Source organism: Balaenoptera physalus (assembly GCF_965194825.1).
Source record: "Balaenoptera physalus genome assembly, chromosome: 2".
Lineage (NCBI taxonomy): Eukaryota > Metazoa > Chordata > Mammalia > Artiodactyla > Balaenopteridae > Balaenoptera > Balaenoptera physalus.
In genome coordinates this window covers 33,329,810-33,349,789 of record NC_138883.1, presented here as the reverse complement: position 1 = coordinate 33,349,789, position 19,980 = coordinate 33,329,810, and the positions used below count along the sequence as shown (strand labels likewise).

General features: G+C 52.2%; 1 protein-coding gene and 1 long non-coding RNA gene across 4 annotated transcripts in view; both read right to left on the bottom strand.

Annotated features, from left to right (window-relative positions):
- ACTN1 (actinin alpha 1) overlaps nt 1–19,980 on the bottom strand; it is a 94,754-nt gene that overhangs the window by 54,015 nt on the left and 20,759 nt on the right. The gene's annotated exons all lie outside the window — the stretch shown is intronic.
- LOC309654756 lies at nt 1,200–13,354 on the bottom strand. The gene is made up of 2 exons (XR_014260438.1): nt 11,542–13,354; nt 1,200–9,803 (listed from the first exon to the last, which is right to left on the bottom strand). It is a non-coding gene; the product is annotated as an uncharacterized lncRNA (long non-coding RNA).

Sequence of the window (19,980 nt, the reverse complement as noted above, 5' to 3'; positions counted from 1 at the left end):
AAAACAGAAGGCTTAGCCCAGTGCCAGATGCAGACTAAGTGCTCACTGGATGTTAAAAAACCAAAAATGTATCTACAGAGGCAGAAATAGAGTAGTGGTAGCTTAGGGCTGGGGTGGGGGTGATAGCTAAGGGGGATGGGGTTTCTTTTAGAAGTGATGAAAATGATCTAAAATTGACTGCAGTAATGGTTGCACCTATCTGTGACTACGCTAAAAACTTTACATTGTATACTTTAAATGGGTGAATTGTACAGTATGTGAATTATATCTCAATAAAGATACTATTAAAAACAAAAAACTAAAATATTCCAGAACCCCACTAAGTCTTTTATCAAGGGGTTTTTGTTGTGTTTTGTTTACCCATTTGGCCCACTGGCAAGAAACCAGGCTCAAAGGCAGGCCCCAGACACTCGCTCTCTCCAGGTACTGAGGTAACTGAGACCAAGATTCTAAGGTGGGAGGTCTGGTCTCACCTTCGGGCATATGTAGCACTTGGGCCAGGCCTGAACTGTGTGGGCTTTAGGTGCCACTGGCCTTGTCGATGCCTCCCCAGGGAGTGGTTACTCTGAAGAGCAGGTCACGCCCCAGGACATCTGCTTAACCATCAAAGGCCTGGTGGCTCCTCCTGGGCACACTTGACACTACTTACGGAGGCCAGTGTGAGAACAGCCTGCTCCCCACTGCTGACCCCAAGGTTGGGCCTGCCTATGACACCTCCCACACGTCTGGAGTCCGATTCTGGCCCTTGTGGGTCTGACAGCACACAGGTCTTGTGGGCTGCAGCTCACAGGAATGGCCCACACATTCCTTCCCCAAAGAAGGAAAAGTCATTCACATGTGAGGTCATCTGGTTTTTCTGGCACAATGCTGAGAGCCATGGGCCACTCAATTCCACAGAGAACTTCCCCGCATGACAAGAATCTGGCCCAGCCTGGTATTCATAAAATATGGGGAGCTGTGGTCTGGCTGCCTCGAGCATCTAACCTGACTCCTCTGTATGGTTGAGCTGTGACCCTCAGCTTCACAGCCCGAAGCCTCGGTGGTCTCATCTGTGAAATGGGAATAATCAATCTGCCCCCTCCTGGGGTTGTGGTAAGAATCAAATAGCATAATACCTGACTTATGGTGGGGGCTCAAAAAGTAAAATCAAGTACAGCTAGCTCCCCTCCTCTCCCCAGGGTCATTTCTACTGAGTGTGATTTGCTGACTGGGAACAAGGGTCCTGCCTAGGCTCCAAGCCCCCCATGTGGCCTCTCCAGAGGCCAAACCATTATTACAAATTTGCAAGAAGGAGAGAGATACTGCTTGGATAAAGAAAAGTTCCAGGCCTCTTCTCTGTGTCCCTGAATAACCTGCTGGACTGGAGCTTCTGTTCTGGCCTGTCCCACAGTCCACCGCTGGGACCCCCGCCCTCTCGAGGCATCTCCTCTGGCACAGTGCTGGGAACTCTGCCCCCCGTGGTGGCCACTGTCGCCAGGCTTGCAGCTGGAGGCAGCGGAGGCATCAGCTCTATCAAATGCTTTCAGGGACTTGGGAGGGGTTCCTGGAGGCCCCAGACCCAGTAGGGACAGACACTGTACCTCTTAGAGTGGGCATGAAACCCATGAAGAGAAGCCAAGGCCCAAAGTCTGTGCTTACACTGACTGGCCCAATGACACAAGGGCAGGGCAGAAAAAATAAAGGAGAAAAAGGAGAGCAGAATAGCTCCATGTGGTGGTTCTCAGATTTGAAGGTGCATCAAAATCACCTGGAGGGCTCGTTAAAACAGATTTATGAATCCCCCCAGATTTCTGATTCTATAGTTCTGGACAGGCAGAGAAACTGCATTTCCCACAAGAATCCAGGTGGTGCTGATGCTGCTGGCCCAGAGACCCCACTGAGGACCAGGGGCTTGACGGTTACGAGGATGGGTTTAGGTGCAGGTGACTTGGATGTGATCTGGGTCTGCCACTTAGTAACACTGGGACCTGAGCAAGTTCTTGACCTTTCAGAACCTCAGTCTTCTCATCTGTAAAACGGGTTAATACCTTTCTCACTGGGGTATTAAGGGGTTTCAGTGAGCTAACATTTGCAAAAAGCCAAGCACATGATAAGTTGTTAATAATGTCTAGAGTTCGTTAGTAAAATACAAGAAGGAAAAGAAAAAGGATGCTCACAGGAAGGAGTGAGACAGAACTACTCGGGGCCCATGGAATTGCCCATGTGCACTAAATGGTCACCTGGCACCATCCCGGGGTTATAGAGGTCGCCTTCATGCCCAGTGTGTGCTTGAGTCTGGGCCAGCACGCACCAGCCGGCACTGTGCCCCAGCCCTCCCTGGCCCTAGGCTCCTTGACCCAATCAAGGACATAAGCTCAGTAAGACGACCTCAGCCCAGACCCCACGCCAATGCTATGATGCCACCCGCCTCCCTCCCGAGGGACCGCCACATGCCCTCACACCGGAATGCAGGTAGACACGCAGCCTCCCAAGGGAAAGGTCAAAGCTCCAGGGAACCCAGAGCCTTCAGGATGCCAGAGACGCCGGAAGCAGAAAGCAGGCGGCAGGGGGCACCTCAGAATCCAGCAGCTGTGTAAGCTGTGTAAGCTGTGTAGCCACAAGGAATCCCACGAGTGATGTGCACTCTGGGTGGGGGTGGGGAGGTTGGGGCATTAACAGGCTCCCTATAAACCGCCACTCCCTGGGGAGTGGGGGGCTTTCTGCAGAGAACCTCCGTGACTCTCAGCTATGACAGCAATCACCCCATGCCTAAGAGGAAGTTTCTGGTTCCAGGAACTCTGAATGGAGGAAGGGAACAGAGAGGCTTGGCACTTTAAGAGTTCCTCCTCAGTTGCATATAAAACAATAATTTGTCCTTTACGCCTAAGAGACTGGTAAACAATTAGAGAGGGGATTACCCCAAATGTCGCTGTGGTGGAGGAATCCAGGAGCCCTCGTGCCTGGCTGGAAGGATGGGCTGTGAAGCCATGCTGGAGAGCACACCAGCGCTACATCATGACATTCAACGCGCACCTGCCCAACAAGCCACCCGGGAAATCCCAAAGACACCCTCACATGGTGAACCCGGGGGTCCGTGGGAGAATGTTCATCGTTCCGTTATCTGTGTTGGCAGGGAAGGGGTTGGGGACCCCCTACGTGCCCATCGTAGGGAGTCTGTGGGGTGAAACGTGATGGACGCACAGTGGCCTCGCGTGGGTGGACCCACAAGGGGGCCGTGAGCTGAGGGGCCTCATTAAGCCAATTCTCTCCACCTGAGGTCCAGGAAAATAAAGTTTCTTCTCGCAAAATACAGACACAGATCAGCACATTATGAAGCAGCACAGAAACCCCAAAACCCTTTTCTGAAGAAATCACAGGCAACCTGTGGGCCATGCAAAACCCCACCCAGGCCCAGGCGGACGTGGCCCGACACCACCCCTGCCGTCCCAGCCTCCACTAAGACCCATCAGCGACCTGGGGCGTCGGCAGCCCAGCGCAGCGTGCCCACCGGCCAGGTGGCTGGCCAACACGTCAGCACGGCACAGGGCGGCAGGGGGGTCAGGAGCAGGGAGCAGAGGCTAAAGAATAGAAACGTGTCTGTGGAAACGTCCACATTTCCAGAAGGTGGGAAGAAGTGCAGCTGTAGGCAGATCTGGCCAACTAACTGCTGGGATGGGGTGGGACACGGGCTTCTGTCTGTGGGTGAGTGTGCTCACAGCCTCCTGGGAGCTCGGAGATCCACACCCGCTCTGTCTCCCAGCACCGGGCTTAAGCTCAGAAAGTGTGCAGTGAGGGGGAGAGGGGGCCGCAGAGAACACGGGCGGCCTAAGGGCACCGCAGCCTCCCCCTAACCTTGTTCCAGAGGAAAGTACTGTGTTAAGCCCTCAACTCCAAGATGGGGACACAGAAGGCAAAGTGGACCTCTGGGAGCCCCAAGGGGAGGGGAAGAGAGAGGGAATAAGATCTTGGAGTTGCTCAAAGACGTGGGCTGTTATTACCACTGGGTGAGGCATGCACCATCGCAGCAAATCCACTCAACAATCCTGCAGGAGGGGAGGAAAGCGAGGGTTAGAGACGTAAAGCAACCTTCCTAGCCACACAGCTAGTGAGAGGCAGAGCTGAGATCTGAACTGGGGTCCACAGGATGCCAGTGTGTGGGCCCTTTCCACTGTGCCGGGGGCTGCGGCTCTTCCAGGTAAGCCTTCCACCTTTGCTCAGGCTGGAGAATAATGAGGAATCGGCCAGCACCAGTCCCAGGTTTGCCGAGAACCACACGGGGACGTGTGCAGCTAGCTGTCCCCAGGCAGTCCCTGGGCCTGGACCGGGGAGGGCAGCCCAGGACACTGGGTGAGAATCACGCCAGCACTCATATCGAGCCATGCGAGAAGGTCCTGGACCTTGTGGCTCCCTAGAGATACAGAATGGGCCAGGCAACTCTTTCTCCTAAGTCTCAGTTTTGGGGAGGTGGAAAGAGGGTTTGAACTCTTGTCTCTTTTGGCTTTCCAAACACAAAGCCCGTTGAGAGAGGTCATGAATAATTATAGGGACAGCCAAGTCAGGGGGTGTGTATGCCAGGGTGTGGGCAACTGGCTTGTTTGGGCTTGGATTGGCTCGATGTCAGCAGCTTCCCTCAAGGCGGGCCACTGCCCATGCTCCTGACCCACACAGGCTCCAGCCTCCCCCCGCCAGTGACCAGGAGAAGGTAAATTCATTCATTTGCTCATTCACTCACTCATTCAGTAAATTCTTACTGAGCACTGACTGTGTCAGGAACGGGTCACATTTTGGGCAAGTAAAGACACAGTCCCTTATTTATTCATTTTTTAAAAATTTATTTTATTTATTCTTTTTTTTTGGCTGTGTTGGGTCTTCGTTGCTGCATGCGGGCTTTCTCTAGTTGAGGCAAGCGGGGGCTACTCTTCATTGTGGTGCGCGGGCTTCTCACTGCGGTGGCTTCTCTTGTTGCGGGGCACGGGTTCCAGGCACGCAGGCTTCAGTAGTTGTAGCACATGGGCTCAGCAGTTGTGGCTCACGGGCTCTAGAGCACAGGCTCAGTAGTTGTGGCGCACGGGCTTAGCTGCTCCGCGGCATGTGGGATCTTCCCGGACCAGGGCTCGAACCCGTGTCCCCTGCATTGGCAGGTGGATTCTTAACCACTGCGCCACCAGGGAAGCCCAAGACATAGTCCCTTAAATCAAGGAGCTTTTGGTCTAACAAGGATGACAAATGTTAATCAAAGACTCATATCAGTGAGTATATATTTGCAAGCTGAGCTTCAATGCATACAGGAAAAGTTCTGGAAGGCATGAGGCTAAAACGGGTCCCTAACCTGGTCCAGGGTGTGTGTGTGTGTCTGACCACTACTTTGAGGAAGTCAGTGAATTTTTAAAGCTGAGGAATTTGAATTAGATGAAGAGATTGTAAATGTGAAAGGGGGACCACAAAGTTCATCATCCAAACCGGGGCACTTGAAAATAAAGGGAGGTGCTATTAATAAATACATCAGAACAACAGGTGCAAACCGAGATGGACAGTACCCAATGCACGTGTGTGGGGTCCGGGATGGTCAGGAGGGTGGGGCTGCCCAAGCAGAGGAAAGAAAATATCAGAGGCCCCAGGGGTCAGTGACGAAGGCCTGCTCAAGCCACTGGAAAATGGCCACTGGGGCTGATGCAGGAGGAGAAGAGTGGGGTGCCAGAGGTCAGCATTACCGCAGGGGCATGGGGTCCCATAGGATGTTAGGACAGTGTCTCCTGAGAACAACGGGAGAGGTTTTATTTGATTTCAGCTGAGGGTTGAGGGGTGGGGGTAGGGTGGGTGCAGGAATCAGGTGCTAGTTTACACATAATTACACCTGCATCTTGGAAAGAGACTCCTAATTGCACCGTGACAAGCAGATCAGAGATGGGCCAGAATGGCAGCGGAGACCAGTCAGAGGGCCATGCAAAGGTCCAGGCAAGAGACAAAGGTGGCTTAGACCAGGGAGGTGGTGGTGGGGACAGAGAAGTGGGTGGATACAAGAGATACTCAGGGAGGGAGGGAGGGATCAGAGGTCACACCCAGGTTTTGGACCCGAGCCAACTGAGGAAGGAGGTATGGGTGAAGGTGCCATCCACTGAAACGCGGCTCCCTGCCCGCCAGACACCTACAGCACTCACCACAGTTACAGAAGAAGGCCCACAGTCCTCAGCCTGACAATCTAATTTGAAGGTCAGCGCAGAAGGACTTCAGAGGCCAGGGATGCCCTCCCCAGCTCACTCTCCCAAGTGCTCTGTCAGTATTAACACAATTAATCCCCCCAGCCACCTATGATGTAGGTGCTGTCATTAATCCCATTCTACAGAGGAGAAAAGTGAGACATAGAGACACTCACAAGGTCACATCAAACAGTAGCCAGAGGAGCCAGAGATCCGGGCACAGAGCCCATGCTCCTAACCCCAGGCTCGGTCAGCCTGGCTCTCCTCCCTCTTGCCCCTCCCAAGGGCCCAGCAGCAAGTCACGTCACGTGCACCAGGCCGGGGCAGGGCTCCTCCTCTCACACTGTGCACCAGCCCACCTCACCCCAGCCCAGCTGGATCACCCTCCGGGGGTGGGCCCAGGCAGAAGCAGCTCCCGAAGCCCCCAGGTAGAAGCGACGCTGCTGTGCAGTCACGGCAGCCCACCTCAGCCTGGAACGCCCTAACGGAGCAATTCCAGTGCCTGCCACCAACCCTCCCCAAGCCTCTCCACCAATACTGGGAGAAAATCAGCCTGAAAGCATCATTAAGAGCCACTTAAGGGGAAACTGGAAAGGGGGGTGGTATACAGAGGACCTAAACTAGTTTTCCTTTAATGGACCAGGCCAACCTTGGGAATAAGGAAGCAGGGAGGCAGTGGGCCCCTGTACCTGGCATGGCCAGCTGACCTTGGCAATGCCCGTTCCTCTCTCCCCACACACGCTGCCTTCCACCATCTGAGCAGGGGAGCCAGCCCTGCGTGTGCTTCTAGAAGGCTTCCCAGACCTAATCATAAAAGGCGGGGAAGGGAGGGAGAAGCAGACCTACCTGCACAAAGGACTCCCAGGACTCCGCCAACAGCCCTGGGAAGGTGTTCCGGCACCTGGCCCAGGCCACCCCCTAACCTCCTTATACCTGCTGACTCCCAGTGGCTCTGGGACAAAGCCCATGCTCATCATGCTCACCTGGGCCCTGATTTTCAGAAGGCACACCTGGGGAAGTATCTTGGTGGGGGAAGGGCTCCAGCCCAACACCCTACACTCCTGTCCCTGTGGCTGGTCTCTAGGCCTCCCTCAAGGGGCATCAGAAGGGCACCACTGGTGCTCCTCTGCCACCACTGCAGCCTTGTTACTCACCTCCTTCCGGTCACCCCGTTTCTCTCCATCCCCCACCTTTTCCATGCTTTACTAGAATGTCTGCAGGCACCATGGACACACTGGGAGATCTGAGTTCTAATTCTGTTTCCACCATGAGGGAACCAGTGGCTCAGACCACCACCACCTCGGGTCTGTCCCTTAAACTTCACCATCTCACCTATAAAGTCTCCCATTTACCTGCCTCAGACCTGCCTCAGTGGCCTCTTGTGAAGATCAAATGATACAGCCACCGGGAGGGCAATCTGAGGGAGGCGAGTTCTCCCAAGTTGGCCTACTGATAAAACATGATGAAAATACAGACCCCAACCCTACAATTGCTATTCTAGTTCAGAAGTTCTAGGAGGGGGGGCCGAGAATCGGTATTTAACAAGTCACAAGTACTCAGATGAATCCTAGAATCAGGCGAGTTTGGGCAACTCTGGGCTGTGGAAACAAACAGGAAGTCTTTACCACGTTGCCTTCTGGGTAGAGAAGGGAAAGAAGAGTTTGTGAAAGGGCTCCTTGGCTTTGGGCTCGCTTCCAAGATAACAAGCCCTGCCCCTGCTCAGGGAGCCCACCAGGTGCAGGACACCATCATCTCGTTAGTCCTGGCAGCGATCCCGCAAGACAGATTGCCTTCTTTTTATAGATGAGGAAACTGAGGCTCAGAAGGAGGACCTGTTCAAGGACACAGCTAGTAAGATGGCAGAGCTTCCCCCCACCCCAGAACTGGCAGCTCCGAGGCCGGGCTTTTCCCAACACCCCGAAGCCTCTGCAGGATGGACTCTCCTGCAGGGAGGGGCAGAAAGGAGCCAGCAGCTCCAAGCGGGATTCGCAATCCTGTTCCCTCCCCAGAGCCTAGACAGGACCCACGCATGGGTGGTCCCAGCCATCCTATCCTGCAGGAGAAAGGAGAGCTCTACTGCATGGCGATGGAGGCTGCAATTTCCTGTCCTCAAATATGAGGGAGACAGGGGTCCTGGAGCCTGCAATCTACAAAGGTAGGTAGGACCCCCTAAGAAACAGTCATACAGCAACCACGGCAGGGGCAGTTCTGAGCCAGACCTCCTGGTGCTGGGGAGCGGGGCTCCAAGGAGGTCCGGCAGGGAAGGGTGCTGAGATCAGAAGACATGTCACATCTGGAATGAAGCCCAAGGTACCCCGGACCCCTTCTTCCCCCCAACACACAATCCGTGCTCAGCGAGCAGCAGCCGGCCCCACGGAGGGTTCGGAGCAACTGCGGACTCCCTGGAGAGGAAGTAGTTTCCTCCTGCAGAGGAAAATGCCACCACCCAGCCAGACAGCATCACACGGCGCCTTCCTTCTCTCACCCAGCCTCTCCAGGGACCAGACAACTGAGAAGCGGAGGGAAAGCGCCATGGCCATCCTAAAACCTCGCCTTCCTGCAGAGTCCTCACACAGGCCTGGCAGCTGATGACGTCTCTCCCACTTAGAGGGCACAACAGTGACACAGCTGACATTTAGTGACACTTACCAAGCACTTTGTACTGATTATCACATTTACTCTTCACAAGAGGTAGATTTTTTTTTTTTTTAATTTATTTATTTTGGCTGTGTTGGGTCTTCGTTGCTGCATGCGGGCTTTCTCTAGTCGCAGCGAGCGGGGGCTACTCTTCGTTGAGGTGCACAGCCTTCTCATTGCGGTGGCTTCTCATTGCGTAGCACGGGCTCTAGGCGCGCAGGCTTCAGTAGCTGCAGCGTGCGGGCTTCGGTAGTTGTGGTTCGCGGGCCCTAGAGCGCAGGCTCAGTAGTTGTGGAGCACAGGCTTAGTTGCTCCACGGCATGTGGGATCTTCCCGGATCAGGGCTCGAACCCGTGTCCCCTGCATTGGCAGGTGGATCCTTAACCACTGTGCCATCAGGGAAGCCCTAAGAGGTAGATTTTGATACCCATTTTAGAGATGGAAAAACTGAGGCTCCGGAAGGTTAAGTAACTCAGCTGGCAAAGAGCAGGCCTCAAACCCCAAACCAGGAGTTCCCTAACCAAATTCCAAATTCTTTCCACTTTCTCTTTCTCTCACTGAGCATCCACTAAGTATAGTGCACTAGACCAGTGACTACTAGAACAAGAGAGGGCCCAGCTCCCAGGAAGCCATGGCCAAGCTGACAGATAACTACACACCCCACCAGTGAAACACAGACTGAGCACCCAGGGGAACGATACACAGATCCCTGCAGGGGGCAGGTATGCGGCACGTGGTGGAGGTCCATTCCAGACAGCAGGCAGCAACCAGTTTGCTCTGCGGTGTGAGCATATTTGGGGGCCTGACTTGAGATAGTGGTCGACTGTGGGTAGAGCAGGCAGCAGGAGAGGAGAGCCTGCTCTGTTAGCAAGAAATAGACCTTTTCTCCAAAGGCAGCTAGGAAGTGTTGCATTAGTCTCTGGAACTCCCCGGCCAGCAATCCTTCACACACTAACCCTCTGGGAGAGAAATGGCCTGGGGCAGGAAGAACTGGGGGAAAAAAAAAAAAAGCGAATGGGGAGAGTGGGGCCAGTTGGCTCTGGGGTCCCCGTTCCACCCCAGGGCACCCAAGAGACTACAGCCCCCTTCCCCACATCTCCAGCAGAAGGGATAGGAACCTGGCCCAAAAAGGCCCTTCTTCACCAGGAGATGCCGGAGCTTCACACTAGCTCAGCAGCTCCAAACCTCCCTAGTGCTGCAGCCAGCCCCGGACACGGTACACAAAGGAGACCCAGCTGGCCAGCCCGCCCACCTCTGCCGACAGCTACCATGGCAGACCAGCGGGCCAGGGACCTAGACCTGGGGGAAAAGGAAGGAGGGCGGGGGAGGGGGGGAGGGGGCGGGTGCCCAGGGCGCTGTGCTGACCTATCAACCCTGCCATGGGGGCTCAAAGAGCCTGAGAGTTGCAAACAGTAATTACATAAAATTTAGCAATTCCATTTCTGGGTATATACAGAAAAGAAATGAAAGCAAGGACTTGAACAGGTATTTGCACACTCATGTTCACAGCAGCATGATTCACAATAGCCAAAAGGTGGAAGCAACCCAAATGTTCATCAACAGATGCACGGGTAAACAAAATATGGCACGTACATGCAACGGAATATTAGTCAGCCTTAAAGAGGAAGGAAATGCGGACACACACCACAGCGGGGATGAACATTACAAACATTATGCTGAGTGAAATAAGCCAGACATGAAAGGACAAATGCTCTCTGATTCCACTTTAATGAGGTCCCTAAAGCAGTCAAGTTCACAGAGAAGAATGTAGAATGGTGGTGGCCAGGGGCTGGGGGAGGAACAATGGGGAGAGCTATTGTTTGATGGTACAGTTTCAGTTTTGCAAAATGAAAAAGTTCTGGAGATGGATGGTGGTGATGGTTACACAACAACGTGAATGTAACTATTGCCACTGAACTGTCCACTTAAAGATGGTCAGAATGGTAAATTTTATGCTATGTATATTTTACCACAATTAAATAAATAATATATAAATTAAATACAAAATCTTATGTGTGGCATAGAAGAATAACCATGTCACCTGTGGGGAATTGTTTTTTTGTTTTGTTTTGTTTTTTTACCATGAGCATGTCTTACTTTCATAATAAAACCAAAAAAGAGATTGAGACTCATAAGGCAAAAACATTTCAGATCACGACGCATGAGGAGGTTTAACAACTCCCAGTTCTTAGAATGGGACAATGCTGTCACCGGACTCCTCCCCTTGCTGCCACCACCAGCCTGCCCTGCAGAGGACCATAAGAAACGCCCTCCCAAAGGCAGTAAGGCAGACTTGGGGTGGGGGACAGCGGTACTGTCGCCCGGCCCTCCTCCGCCCTTCATGAAACCGGCAGGAGGGAAGTGCCCCCGACCCAGGGCCAGAGGCGGTGGGAGGGTTGGGGGCCCCTCCCTGGGCTCTGACTCCAGGGTGACTCCAGCTCTGGTTTCCCCGCGAGGAAATGAGCCCGCCCGTCCTTTTTCCCCTTCTAGGACAGCACAAGGGAATGACGTGGCCCATCCCTGCATGCCCCGGCCTCTCCCCAGTCGGCTCTGGTGAAACCACCCTCCCCAGTGGGGAGGAAGGTAGAGGGAAGCAGATGAAATGGCTCGTCTGCCCGACTGAGGAAGACACGGGATGGGGAGGCCAGCGGACCCTCAACTCCCTCCACGAACACGCCAGGCTCGGGCTCCACTGACCAGCCGTGTGGCCTTGCCTCAGTTTCCTTACCTGTAACTTGCAGGGGATGGACCCTTTGCTATCGAAGGCTCCTTTCGGCTCTGAAACTCTAGACTTCCCTGAAAGCTGGGTGATGTGCTGGGGCTGGAGAAGACAAGACCCAGCCTTGGAACAGGACAGCTTCAGAACAGATGCGCAGAAGGAAGCACAATGATTCTAACTGGAACACCAGCGCCTCCACCCTCATGCCAAGCCGCCCACTCATCCATTCATTTAATTTTTTCTGAGCTCTTCTTCCCCTGAGCCAGGGACCATGCCAGGGCTGGAAAACGGCGGTGAGTCAGCCAGCCTTCGAGGCGCTCACAGTCTTGTGAATGTTGCCACCAAATTTCAAGACTGGCCATCACAAGCTCTGTCCCCAAAGCCGGCCCTTTGAGGAAGCAGAGCCTGGAAGAGTAACAGCAGGCAGAAGGGGAAGCCATACGGGGCCCTGAAAAGAGCACTGAACCAAACTGGGAGTCAGCAAAGTCTGGTTCGAATCCCGAGTCTACCGCCGACTCTCTGACCTTGGACAAGCTTCTTCAGCCCTCTGGGCCTCAAGTTCCTCATCTGTCAAGAAGGGACTGGATCTGGTCTCTGCAGGACCTTCCAGCTCTGACAACCGGGGCCTCCTGGACGCAAGCCCTCAATCCCGGAATCACGGCCGGGAGGCCTGCGGGAGCCAGAGCACTGCTGACCCATCGGGGACCCTCAGACGCCAGACAAGCCGAGCTGACAGCTGGCCAACTCCGCGAACTCCACAGCTCCGCCCGCAAAGCCCAGCTGCTGGAAGCCAATGCCTGCTTTAACCTCAGGGATAAAATGGATGTCGAAGTTTTCTCAAAGTTGGAACCATTTATCTTGGGATGGGGTCGGAGGACCAGAAGGAAGCTGTGTGCATTCCCTGTGCCCCACTGCCTAGTACGGGAAAGTGGAGCCCCTCTCGCCCCATCTCTGCCGGATTTGAACCATAAACACAGTCCTTTTCTGAAGGGAAGGACTTAACACAAACCAGACGCAGTAAGGGACTTTCCCCCACCCCCTCCTGGCCCTAAAATTAAACATTCAGTGTCCCTTCTGCCAAAATTCACTTGAAGGCCAAGCCTTAAGGAGCCAGCACCTCCGGTTCTCACCCTCACACACTCTCAATCACACCCCCTCTTAAACAAAATGTCAAGGTCTCCAAATGGAAAATGGGGATGGGCGGCCTCCCAGCAGTGCCTGGCACCCCTGCAGGCCAGGGAAAGATTTAAAAGGAGAGATCACTGGGGAAGGAACACTGATCCCCACCGCCAACCCAAAAGGGACCAAAGGGCAGCCTCCCAGGAGTGGACCCTGGGCAGGGGATTTGCCCCTGGGGAGGGCACGGGTGGGGCTCGCAGACGGGGCACAGCAAACCCGCGGGGAGCGGGCCTGTGCAGCAGCCCTGTCCCAGGGGACTCTGCAGAGTCCTGGAAGAGTTTGTTTCCTGGACTTCAGTTCCCAAGTCTCTAGAAATGGGGTGAATCACAGGCATTTATTTAAATAACTCTGATCTCAGTCAAAGAGGTGAGGACCTGGATAGAGCCCATCTTAGGAGAACTGGACTCTTCTTGCTGGGCTTTGCAGGCTTCCCGGCTGCCAGGCTGGTTGCTCTACTGGTCCTGAAAGCTCTCCTGGTCCCACAGATCCTTCCAACTCCGGCTGAAGGCCCAGACCATCCACCCACGTGCCCCCTCCCTTCCCCACGGCACCTGGCCGTGCTAGGGCCAAGCCTCAACACCCAGCACTAATCAGCTTGCCCAGCACATTTTGTCTCCCCAGGGAGAAGAAACCTCCCCCTGAGCTCTCATTTTTTTAAGTATTTAATCCTACAACTTCAACACAGCCATTTTCACTTTTGTACGTTATCTTCCTGTTTACATGGGTCTTACAGTTGCAACCGATTATAATGTACATGCTACATAAAGTTCTCCACTTTCAACAGTCTGTTGAACATTTCATTCCTGTGTAATCTTCCTAAATGTCATTTAAAGGCTGTAAATATGTTCCACCACTGTCACGTGTCAGGACGGTTTGTTAAATTCCTCCCCTGACGTTAGTGAGACACAGAAGCCTTCCTTTTGCTCCTATGGAGAGCACAGAGAATATTCTGAAGCATTTCTTTGTTTCAGTTGGACAGTTTCCTCAGGACACTATCCTGGGGGTAGAATTACCCAGCCCAAGGGTAAGAACATTTCCATAGTTTTTGCTACATAAACGAGCCAGATACTAACCCAGGCTGCACCAATCCTCAAGGCCTTCAGAAAAGAGCGCAAGCATTTATTTGACTAGAAACTTGCCCTGATGGGATTTTACTTTTACCTTTTTAAAGTTAAGTTGTACTGACTGGAAGAGTTCATCTTCTCTGGGCCTCCAGGTTCAGCGCTCTGGAGATCCTTTTTCTAAAATCTTACCTCCTCTATAGCCATCCTTCTTGTAACCCTAGTCTACTCTGACATCAGCAGACCTGTTGTGGCTCCCTTGACGCCTTCCCTACCAGACTCAATGCCCCCCCATTTCTGAGGCCCCTGATCCCCTTCTACACCATGACCTCCACAGCGCCACATCTCCCCTGCAGAACTCCCACTAGGCAGAGAGGCTGCCAGAGGGTTTCTTGACCTAGAACCCCCGAGAGGACCCCTAGTGGTGCGGAGTCATTAGGGAATTGCCTGTTGAGCTCAGTCCTACAGGCCTTCTAGCTTCCTGCTGCTGGGACCCCTGTCTCAAGGGGGCAGTTTGAGTCCGTGCCAGCAAAACACACTGCTGCTGGCAGACCCGCAGGCTGAAACAATCCAGGGCCGTAACAGTGAGGAGGCGTTCACACAGTCTAGGGCCAACCCAAACTCCTCTTGTCACGCTGTCTGGATGAAAGCTAGAACCCAGACAACAGCCCACAGTCAGAATTTGGCTCAACTGAGTGTAGAGGACCAGAGGTCACTAAGGTGGGACACGGAGAGGAGCCAGGCAAGGCAGGATACACAACACTGAAAAGCCCTCCCTCCACAGGAAACCAAACAACAGAGCTGGCAGGTCACTGCAGGACACAGATGTTTGTGCTCAGTGGCAAGGCGGGCCCTGAGCAGGCCCGGAGGGACCGGAGGGCAGGATGGGCCGCCTGTCTGATACAGACACCCTTCCGCATGCCCGGGATGAGAAAAGTGGCTTCCACCATTATCACTGCAATACTGCTTTAACACAGCCTTGCAGATAGTCGACTGGCCCACCTGCTCCAAAGCCAAAAACAATCACAGTCAGAGAAGCAAGAGGAGATTTTCTTTCCTTTCTTTCCTTTCCTCTATTAATATTCCCCCTCTGGGTCTGGGGTCCAAAAGAGATGCTTGGCTCACATTTTGGAGAGCTAGTGAATTTGTGGTCTAAGTCTACAAGGAGACGAAGCATCACAAGGATGTCCCAGAGGAGGAGTGCATGAGAATGAAGGAGTTGAGTTTGTTTAGCTGAACTCCTGCCATTCAGACTGAAGCAACAATATTCCCAGGTAATCCTTCGCAGAGGTCCCTAGTGTTACCTAAAAATTAAGGCGGGAGCTTGCTAGAAATGCAGATTCCTGGGTTCTGAGCCCAGTGTACTTGGTTCAGCAGGTCTAGGCAATGCCCAGGAAGCTACAATTTTTACATGAACTCTAGGTGGTCCGTGGACCACCCTTTAAGGAATACAGCCTTGGAGTGAAACTCTCCACTTGGGTGGCAGAGGGTGGATGGTGCCCTCAGGAACCAGAATACCTACAGGGAAGCCGTGGTCACCTGGAGTCGGTGGTCATTTAATAAGGTGTAAGGAGGAGGCCTTAATTGCTACTTGCCTCCACTCCTCACAGCAAAGAAACCTCTCCTTCACAGAGCAAAGCACAAGTCACGGCCTCCTCAGGAGTCCCTCTCTCCCTCCAATTACCATGAATTGTAACTGGACCAGCCTTGACAGTTCAGGTGGTTTCCTGGGTGGGGAGAGGCAAAGAGGGTAGAGTGTCTAACAAACCAGACAGAACAAATCAATCCCAGCCTTTCCACATGGCCGCAAGCTGGAGAGCCTTACAAGGCTCCAACAGGGAGCTCTTTACCCAAACAACTAGAACAGTAGCTGAGACATTCTGATGGCTTCACCCTTCAGGGCCCCCAAGGAAATGTCCCAACACGAAAATTCTCTGTGGTGAATCCCATGGTTCCAAAGTTCTGATCATCCACAGCCCCCGGACCTTGGAAAACTGTCCCCAACTGTGTCAGATGGGCTGGCCATAGGACAGACAGCACTAGGAACATCAAGCGTCCTCTAGATACACCTGCTAGAGGCCTGAGAGTCCCACACGTGGGTAACTCTAACATGCCATCATTTAAGCATCACTTCTTCCTCCCCCAAGAGACATCTATGAGCCTCCAGCTATGGTCCCTGCCCAAATCCCACCCAACTCAAGGGGAGGGCCAGAGTTGTAGGGAAAAGGAAGCTTCTGTGCACCACCTCCTCCATACTGAAAATAACACAGTCATCCAGGTGTGTCCTACTGTATGCACTGTACCAGGCACCCCCAGTATAATCACCCATTTTGGCATTTGAAGCCACCTAAGAAATCGTTAGTCAGCTCTTAGAGTTCTTAGGGACTGACGCATCCATCCCTACTTGAAGTCAAGTCATATCATGAACAGACCTTCTTCGTCCTCTCACTCCAGCATCTGGGGAATTCAGAGCAGATGCGTAACTGCTCGGGTGACAGAAGTATCACTGTGGGTTGGAGGTGTCAGCAAGCCTCAGCCCAGCACCAGCACCCTAACCAAGAGTTCAGCAAGGGCCCGTCCAGATCAGGAAGTGGTCTCCCCTGCCTGGAGGCTTCCTCCTGAAGACAAGCGGTAGAGGAGAGTGTCACCTGGACCACGGGCTGCTCGGTTCAGAGAAGTGAGAACCAGCACAGAGACGGCAGGCGTAGGTTCTCACTTACGACTCGTCCTACTTCCCTTCAATTTCACCAAAGACCCTGGCTCTTCTGACGAGCCTCACAGACAGACAGGAACTTGGGGAATGCGGTCAGGAGCCAGGGCTGGGCAGAATCTTCTCAGACACAGATTCTACTTTTTTTTTTTTTTAATTTATTTATTTTTGCCTGCGCTGGGTCTTCGTTGCTGCGCGTGGCTTTCCCTAGTTGTGGTGAGCGGGGGCTACTCTTGTTGTGGAGCATGGGCTTTAGGCGTGCTGGCTTCAGTAGTTGTGGCTCGCGGGCTCAGTAGTTGTGGCTCGCGGACTCTAGAGCCCAGGCTCAGTAGTTGTGGCACAGGGGCTCAGCTGCTCCGCGGCATGTGGGGTCTTCCCGGACCAGGGCCAGAAGCCGTGTCCCCTGCATTGGCAGGCAGATTCTTAACCACTACGCCACCAGGGAAGCCCTCAGATTCTACTTCTTGACCGCCTGTCCCACTGGCACTCATCAGCTGTACCCCACCCCCAGCCCTTAGATCTCACCTGGTATGTGGTAGCTACTGAGGAATCTGCTAAGTTACCACTAGGTGATAATATTTCACATTTTCCATCCAAATATCTAAATCCTGACAGTTTCCAAGCCATCTTCTTATGTATCTAGCACTAGATGAAAATGTTATGAAGGTCTTTAGAACCTCAGAAATATAAGTCCACAGCCAGACAGGCCAATGGCTGAAAAGACATTTTGGGTCAGAGGAAAATCAGGCACCCCCCTGCCAGGTAGGGGCGCCTAGGGACAGCCATTAAAGGAGGGACTGTCCCAGCTCAAACTCCTGCCTGACAAGAGGCAACAGGTTCACCCACAGCAGACCATCAAAAGACACACCTCCATGCTCTCAGGTGGTAGAATTTCAGGCAATCCTTATTTTCTTCTTTGTATTTTGCTGTATTTTCCAAATCCACCACAATAAAAATTACTTTCCTTTTTAATTAGTTTTAAAAAATAGGTTGAGTGTGCAATCTATAAAAATTTTAAATCGCTATGTTGTACACCTGAAACTAATATAATATTGTAAATCAACTATACTTCAATAAAAAATAGGTTGTGTATTGCTGGTGGCACACTAAGCTAGTCTGCCTTTTATTTTATTTTTTTTAATTTTTATTAGTCTGCCTTGTAAAGGCAACTGATTAATATGTAAAAGGACGTATAGAAACGATCATCTCCTTTGACTGATTAACTCAGCTCCTAGATATTATCCTAAAATGCAGGAAAATGTCCACATGAAAGGAATATTTATAGAGGAATTATCTATGAGCGCTCAAAACTGGAAACCATGGGGCTTTCCTGGTGGTGCAGTGATTAAGAATCCTCCTGCCAATGCAGGGGACATGGGTTTGAGCCCTGGTCCGGGAAGATCCCACATGCCATGGAGCAACTAAGCCCATGCGCCACAACTACTGAGCCTGCACTCTAGAGCCTGCAAGCCACAACTACTGAAGCCCGCGCGCCTAGAGCCCGTGCTGTGCAACATGAGAAGCCACTGCAGTGAGAGGCCCATGCACAGCAATGAAGACCCAACACAGCCAAAAATAAATAAATTAATTAATTAAAAAAAAAAAACTGGAAACCATGAACATGTCCAATAATGGGAGAATTAAAAGGAGACGTATGGCTGAGGAGTGGGGCAGCCAGTAGAGGCCCACGCCCAGGCCCAGGCCCAGGCCCAGCCCCGACTGGACGGCCTCCTCCCTCCTCTGTGGCAAAGAGCCTGGGGCCAGGAGCACCTTGTTGAGATGCACAGCAGACCCCCAAGTGCTTCCAAAGACAGCTCTGGCCTTGACAGCTTTCCTGTGAAGAGGTGATATAGGCCAAACTCTCATTTTCTTAACGAAATAGCAGCTTTGGCCCTCATGTGCCCAGCACTGAAAGCAAAAGTTCTCATCTCAGTAAAGGCCTCAGGAAAACTCCGCACACAGGAGCCCACACAGACCGCCCTCCGGCTCCTGTCAGACAACTGCATGTAAGTCTCCAGGAAACGCTGACAAGCATCTCCAAGGACTGGGGCCTCGCTCAGGCTGCACCTCCAGAAACAGTAGAACAAGATTTCATTCTTCAGCTCCCCACAGAAATGCCTTCACACCAGTGTGATTTAACATCATGCCTTTGGCTCTACTGGGGTTGATTTAAGAACCAATATACAAAATAGGTCTCTATGTTCCATGAAACTAACACTGATGGCACCATCCACCACACTGCTCTCCTAAAATGGAAGAACCCTTTGTGTTCAGTGCTTACACAGAAAGGCAAAGTGTCTCTTTCCAATGAACTGGTACACTTCCCTTTACTAGGAAATAACAGATGTGAATTCTAATTTCTTCTTTTGTTTTGGCTGCCAGGAAGCTCAAAACTAGGGTCAGTGCTGACTTACAAAAACAAACCTTTTTTTTTTTTTTTTAGTATTTATTTATTTAGCCGCATTGGGTCTTAGTTGCCACACCCAGGCTCTTCGCTGCAGCGCGCAGGCTCTAGAGCACGCAGGCTTGGTTGCCCCATGGCATGTGGGATCTTAGTTCCCCGACCAGGGATCAAACCTGCGTTCCCTACATTGGAAGGCGGATTCTTAACCACTGGACCACCGGGGAAGTCCCAAGACAAACCTCTTTTAACACTATTTTCTCAATTACCTCACCCCACCACCATCACCCTGACAAAGCTCTGGGTCTTCTAACTTTAATTTAAAACTCTGTTTTACATGAGCCTTTTAACGTATCTCCTCAAACGTTTTTTGGAAAGAGGCAGGAAAATACAAATAAAATTTATTCATGAAAAAATCCCTACACTTTCTCCAGGGAAGGAACATAAAGGCTATGAGGCTATATAAGAAAAACTATCTTTGATAAAATGCCAAGTGGGGAAATATAAAAGCAAACTAAATTGTAGATCCACTGTGATTACCACTATCAAAATAATACAAGCATGAGGATAAAAAAAAAAATAGGTTTCTGAAAATATAAGTAGTTGTGTTTAGGTGAAAGGGTTAAAACGGTCATTTCCTCAAACCTCCGAAGTTGTTTACCTTCTCAAAAGCAAACAGAGGCCCATGTAGGTGAAACAAGTAGGCAAGCCAGAAACTAGGAAAGCAGAGTTCCCCTGGCCTTTCCAGTGTCATCCCCAGTCTGCCACACCAGGAGGGAGAGAACAGGTTAGGGCCCTCATCTGGATCCGTAGAGACTGGAATCCAGTGGATGATGGTCTACATTTCATAGGGTCTTGAGGAAGATGCTTGGTGCCCTGAAATCACAGTTGTTTGAGATTCTGGCCATCCCCTGGCAGTCAGTGGACATGCTCTGCGCACTCCCTCACAAGAACAACAAATCGCACACGTGGTGGGTGGAGAGGAAGGAGATGAGCCACAAGCCCGGACCTCCAAATACCTAGGACTTGATTGGCAAACCAGTGACCCCTCAGCCTTCCAGTGTCAGATCAAATGCCACTCCCTCCCGGAAGTTTTC